Source organism: Anopheles aquasalis, chromosome 3 (assembly GCF_943734665.1).
Source record: "Anopheles aquasalis chromosome 3, idAnoAquaMG_Q_19, whole genome shotgun sequence".
In the NCBI taxonomy this organism is placed as follows: Eukaryota; Metazoa; Arthropoda; class Insecta; order Diptera; family Culicidae; genus Anopheles; species Anopheles aquasalis.
Genome location: NC_064878.1, coordinates 31,656,656 through 31,663,066, shown reverse-complemented (window position 1 = coordinate 31,663,066; position 6,411 = coordinate 31,656,656).

Below are 6,411 nucleotides of genomic sequence, written 5' to 3'. Positions count from 1 at the left end.
CCGCTGTACCGCATCCATCGTCGAACGACCACGACGAAATCCAAACTGCCGGTCCGACAGCAATGGGCCTTTCGGACCATCCTCGAGGTACTCGTTGAGACGATCCAGGAGCAGACGCTCGAAAACCTTGGCGACTCCATTCAGCATGCATAGCGGCCGGTACGACGATGCCTTCCCTAGTGCCTTTCCCGGTTTCGCAACTAGAACAAGTCGCTGCTCTTTCCATTCCTCCGGGAAGATCCGCTGATCCATGCAGCTTTGCAGCAGTCTTTGGAACGTCGATCCGTGTTCCAGAAGTGCCGCTCGGACTGCCATGTTCGGTATGCCATCACAGCCTGGTGCTTTCTTCGGGCTCGTGCGGGCGGCGATGTGCTGTAGCTCCATCTGACTTATCGGGCGTAGCGTATTCTCTGCTGTCGGGTCCGGTTCAGGCCACTCCTTCGGAGGGTGACGTGGAAAGAGCTCGTCGACGTACCCTTCCAGGGCATCCGCGTCCACCTCCGGCGGCCTTCTGCCCCCTCGGAACCAGCCCAGGCGATCTTGAACGAATCCCCAAACGGATTCCCGTCTAGCGCCTGTGCCAGTGCCTCGAGACATCGCTTCTTGCTACGACGGATAGCATGAGTGAGCACCCGCTTGACTTCGCGTTTCTCGTGGCCCAGATAGGTGGGCTTTCTCCCGCTGTTCTGCAGTACCAGACCAAGATCCTCTAGCGCCGTTGATAGCATTCGACCTCTAAGGTTATCCTTTCTGCTGCTCCAAGTCTTTGACCACGCATTGAAGTCGCTTCCCACAACGACTCGGGGTGCGTCTCGCAGTGTAGCCCTAAGCAGGTCGAGCATCGTCTGGTATTGCCGCAGCGTCCACCTAGGAGGGGCGTAGCAGCTGGCGAACGTGATACCGGCCACGTCCGCAACAACCACTCCGGGAGCTCTGCATCTGATCCGCTGTACTGGATTGGCGCCCGATGCAACGATTGCACAGGTGCCATCGGTATCTCCTCCTTCCCAGCTACCATTTGATGGAATGCGGTGTGGGTGTGACACCAACAGCACCTCCGCTCTCGCCGTCCTTGCAGCCTGATTCAGGAGATCCTGGGCTGCGCTACATCCGTTGCAATTCATCTGCAGCACTATGAAGGGGGGGGGGGGCCGGGGTTTCACCGCACTCCTTGGCACCAATCCGGTGGCCTTTGCGGCAAATGATGCACTTGGTGGTAATCGTGCATTTAGTGCTTTCGTGTCCTTTTTGGCCGCAATTGAGGCACAACATCGTACGATCTGGCCCTTTGCACTCGTGTCTTGAATGTCCGCGCTCTAGACAGCGATAGCAGCGATTGAGGCTTGGAGGAATCGGCCGCATTTCCTTGACGGAGCATCGTTGGTGGTCTACTGCGATTTTATCCCTCTTCAACACCGGGACCAGACGTTTTGGTACCGTGAACCGCGTCGTTTGAAGCCCATTTGCCATCCGCTTCATGGTGGGGGGGGCGGATGTTGGCTTGCGTCCGTTCTTTGACCGCTTCCACCACATCTTCCGGTGTGGCCAGCATGTCGATGTCGTAGATCACCACCGTCGTCATCTCTGTCATGACGCTGGTGGTCTCGGCGGTTTCTCCGACAATCGCGCTTATTGCCGACTGCACCTCCAGTGGATTAGCCGTCGGCTTCAGCTCAACAAGCGCGTGCTTCTTCGCGTTCCACTTGATGCTTGAAACGACAGCATTCATACCCTCGTCCTTCCGGATAGCCGCAGCAATCTGCTCGCAGTTTTTACCGCCGGCCGGTACTACCCTTATGACGTTCTTGCGCGCTCGTCCACGCGTCGCTTTCGCCGCTTCATGTTGCTGCTGCTGTGTTCCCTGCTTGCGAGATCGTGTCCCCTCTCTTCTGGCGTGTTGCTTCTGCTGTGCAGCACCGCTTTCTGTTCCTTGGTGATCCGCCATGCTACGGTTTCTGCGCCGTTGGTTTCTGCGGGTAGAGCTTCCAAGTCGGTCCTCATCTGCCGGATCTTCCGCGTTACATTGCCCTCTTCAGCGGCGACAGACGCATTACTTTTTGTCAGCCAGCTGACAACCCTTCCTGTTATGCTGCCCTGGCTACATACGCTATCGTCACCCTCCGTGACTTGGTCATCCATCAGCTGGAACCTCTTCCTGACGAAGTCCTCCTTGATCTGCAACCGTTCCAGCCGAAATGCTTCCTCCTCTTCAAGCCTCTGCAAGTGTAGCGCTGCTCGCCTTCCGCGAGAGGACGAAGCTGTTGTTGCAGAACTCGGCCTGCGCCGTTCGCTGTCTGCTTTCACTCCACTCACTTTCTTTTCGTCCTCTGAAACTGGCACCTCATCCGATGTATCCCGTGCCAATATCCGAGAGGTAGTTTACCATCGGATCCAATTTTTCCCTTAGATAGGAACGGTTGTCAGCGCAAGTTTGGCTGATTTTCGGAATGAATACCAACCTTCCTTGCCCATGTCCCCACCTACTTTCGTCGGACCTGTTCATCGCAACTGATTGTGTTGAGCAACTTGCGTCAACATGCCTAACCATGGTCGAAATTGGTAGCTTCTCACTACTGGTCCCCTTCTTTTTAACCACGTAATTTCATACTTCCTTATCTTGAATCGTCTTGTGAGATATGTTTTCGTCGTTTAAGTTAGGCGCAGGTACCTCACAGTCCATATCCCGACTATCCACGGTGAGCGAGTCGTCAAAACAGATTTTATCCAGCAAAACAGACTCAATGGTCTGTCGCTTGTCACCGCTTTCGTTTGTCAACATTGTCCGCGTCACGCGTGCCATCCCGAAATGACTGTATGCCCGCTTCTAACTTTTCACACATAGTTGCCTCAACAATCATGAACCTTTCGTTCAACATATCTAACGTAATACAATCCCCATTGCAGTGGGATTTCTTTACCGGTTCTTTGGTGACGTTGCAACCATCGCACCTAAAAAATAAATTGGGGTTTTCTTTTTGCGTCCGACAAACCGAAACTTTGAGGGAAGTGCATCGTCGGTGGAAAACATCTGCACACTCTCCTTTGCAAAATACTAGCTCCTCACTCTCCACCACGACTTTTGAACATTTCGAGCAGATCATGGTAGTAAAACAAATCCGGGCTAAGGCTGTTCTCGTAAGGAACTCACCCGTGCCCTCGCACACCGAACGGCCAATAATGGCACTCGAATTAGCAGCAAATCATGCAATAAATACTCTTCAACCAAATCAACTACTTGACCATACCACTACACTCCTACAAAGCGGAACGTCAACAGCTTGAATTTCGAGTAAACAGAAACTACATGAATTTCATGCTACTATGTGAAACAGCACAAATACACTTATCAATTTTTGGAAGTGACGCTCCTACTCCCGCCAAATCTCGATCACATAAATCACGAAAACTTAACAGGCACATCCGCAATCACCCGACATCTACCCATCACCGCACCACAGTACACTTATGCACCACTGCACCAGCCACTGTGACGGCAATCAACACCCTTCGTCTGTGAAAACTACAAATTCACGGAGCGCAACACAACACAACTGCACTTGTCACCACTACTGTGCCAATTTTTTTTTTCGATCATACTCACTCATTTGACTCCTTCGCATGTCGAAATTTATCACTTCTCTATCACTATCACAGTCGCAATTAGTACGTCCGTGCGGCCCTCTTCGAATCTTTGATTGCCCTTTGACGCTTGCGTTGGGAAGAATCGCCGTGGATGTACGTTGCGGAAATATACCAGTCGCTCAAATATAACTCGAGGCATTCCGCGTCAATTCTTTCATCAACGAATACAAACGTTTCGCGGGGGTTTTTTTATTCAAGAATCACCAGCAGCTTTTGGCGCTTCATGTCGTGTCCCTGCACCTCACTGATCTTATGCTCGACGTTACCGCGGAATTCACCTTCCATGTCTGCGGAATATTCTAACAGTTCGGCGTTATTCATTTCGGTTATGTTGCTCTAACAGCCTAAGCCGCCGCCTTGCACGAGGTTACGGTTAATCAGTTTGCGAAACAGCCAAAACCGATAGATCACCACAACACGACCGAATCCCAGAGAGCGCCGAGGAGGAAAGGGCTCCTGATTAATTTGTCATTTGTATCGGTTTGCATTTTATTTTCCATTGCTTTGGGATTAAATCTGGTGAAATGAAGTTTTTATTAGCTCCGCTATTGATTAGTACCTTTGCAATTTTCTTGTTTTGTTTCGATGTATGGGAGACCATTAATATCATTTATCTCGGTGGGTTTACTTGTGTGGTTATCTGAAAATTTTACTTTAAAAAATCTTGTTCATGGGTGTCCTCGCACTCGTTATCTTCATCTGATGTGTATTCTTGTTCATTTTCTGAAGGTGTTGTTTCTTGGACCTCATGATTATAAAATTTAGATTGGCGGGACCGCATGGAAGCGTCCACTTCCATTGGAACGACTTTCTGTCTATCGGAAGTGTGTGGTTTGTTAAGGTTTCGGTTTACTTTGGGGTTTGATTTGGTTGATAATTTTGTTGTGTATTTTGATATGGTTTTCCAGTATTCTTGTTATATGAATATTTTGGATTGTGATTGTTACTGCCTGATCTAACACATTCTGTGTTAGTACGACGCTTCGTAGTTTCAGCATTTTGAAACTTGCACAAGAAAGCATAAGCACTTTCGAAATCTGTAGGCTTGAATGCTTGAGAGTGTCCAAAATATTGTTTGTTTTGACCATTTATGAAAGCTGCCAAAGCTTATTGCTCTAATTCCACATTGATTCCTTCCCATGTTCGAACAAATAGTTCGTTTTGTCTGCACAGGGTTTTCATGTTCTGAAGGATCTCTATCATTTTTCTGCAGTACAGGTGTATTTAGTCCTCCATTCGTGTGGACGGTCCACTGGACCACAATCGTGTTTGATACGTTGCTATGTCGGATTTGTCACCATGATTTGCTTTAAGGATTTCAGCATCCTCCTCTAGTTTAGTTGGATTGCCATTGGTACAAATAGTATCTCGAGCTTTTCCTTCTATTTTGTTACTAATCGCTCGTACATTGCCATTGTCTTTTGAGTGACTCTATGTCTGAAGAGAACATAAGGGTGTTTGTAGCTGTTGTTAGCCATGCATTTAGCTGTCTTTTGTTTCCATCATAAGTTGGAAGTTGTTTAATTGGATCAGGAATCCTAAAGATATCGGTTCCTGTTTATACGGGTGCTATGTTTTGCATCAGAAGGTTCGAATTTTCGATTTGTAGAACTTCAAGTTGGTGTTCCACGTTGAGAACCTTTTCATAGAACGCTTGGAAATTCATAGTTTGTTCGTCATGCGACATTTTCTTACCAGGGATTAGTTTCCTCGCTTTAAACTCAAGGTAGGGAGTGATTTCTGGAATGCTTTAACGTTTACTACGTTGATTATTTGTTGAGTCTACTCCAATGAAAAACTTTGTCACGGGTAGGACACGTATTTTTCACGCTACGGGTTGAGCAGCTTCTTTCGATTGTTCAGAGTTCGTACTGTTTGTAGAGTGAAGGTGAAGACTTCTCGAACTTGAAAGTTCACGGGAACCGTTTTTTTATCACAAGTCACACACGAATTGGTGGATGGTGAATACACACGTGGTGGTGGAAAATAAATTAGGTGGAATTTTATTTTATTCACTACTATCGGAACACTTCTTTCTCGCCTCTGGCGGCGCACTGTGACTTTCCTAGAGGTTTACACGCGGGTCTTCCAGCTGAAAAACGGCGTCACTGCACTTTTTTCGGTCGATGTACGGCGTCGTATGAGGGTGGTCCGGCAGCCTTTTTTATCTGAGATCCACCAGTAGATCGTAGTGCGCAAGGAAATCTGCTCATATGATGGCTGTCGTGACGTCTGCGATGATAAACATCCATACAAATGCTCGGCGTAGGCCCAAATCCACATTTATGGTCACCTGCTGGTTTGGGGATAGACGGGGAGAATCCGGGTCCTCTAGATGGTCATTGAGGCGGTCCAGGATAAGCCTTTCCAGGATTTTACCCGGACCATCAAGCAGTCCTAATGGCCGGAAGGATGATGACTCTCCGGGTGGCTTACCTGGCTTCGGCAGCAGCACCAGGCGTTGGATCTTCAACGGAGTGGGGAATATCCCATTGTCGAAACACTGCTGGTATACCTGCCGAAATATTTCTGGATACTCTTTGAGAGCTATTTTCAAAGCCGCGTTGCTTATACCATCTAAACCGTGCGCCTTTTTTATAGCGAGCTTTTTTGCTATTTCAATTTCATATTCGAACTTCTTCTGTTACTGAGCATCTTGTATCTTGTTCGCGTTCAGTGGCTGCTACCGCCGGCCACTGTAAGGGAGGATGATTCGGGAACAAATCATGGACCATGCGGTCTACTACTGGCTTATCCATTTCCGGGGGG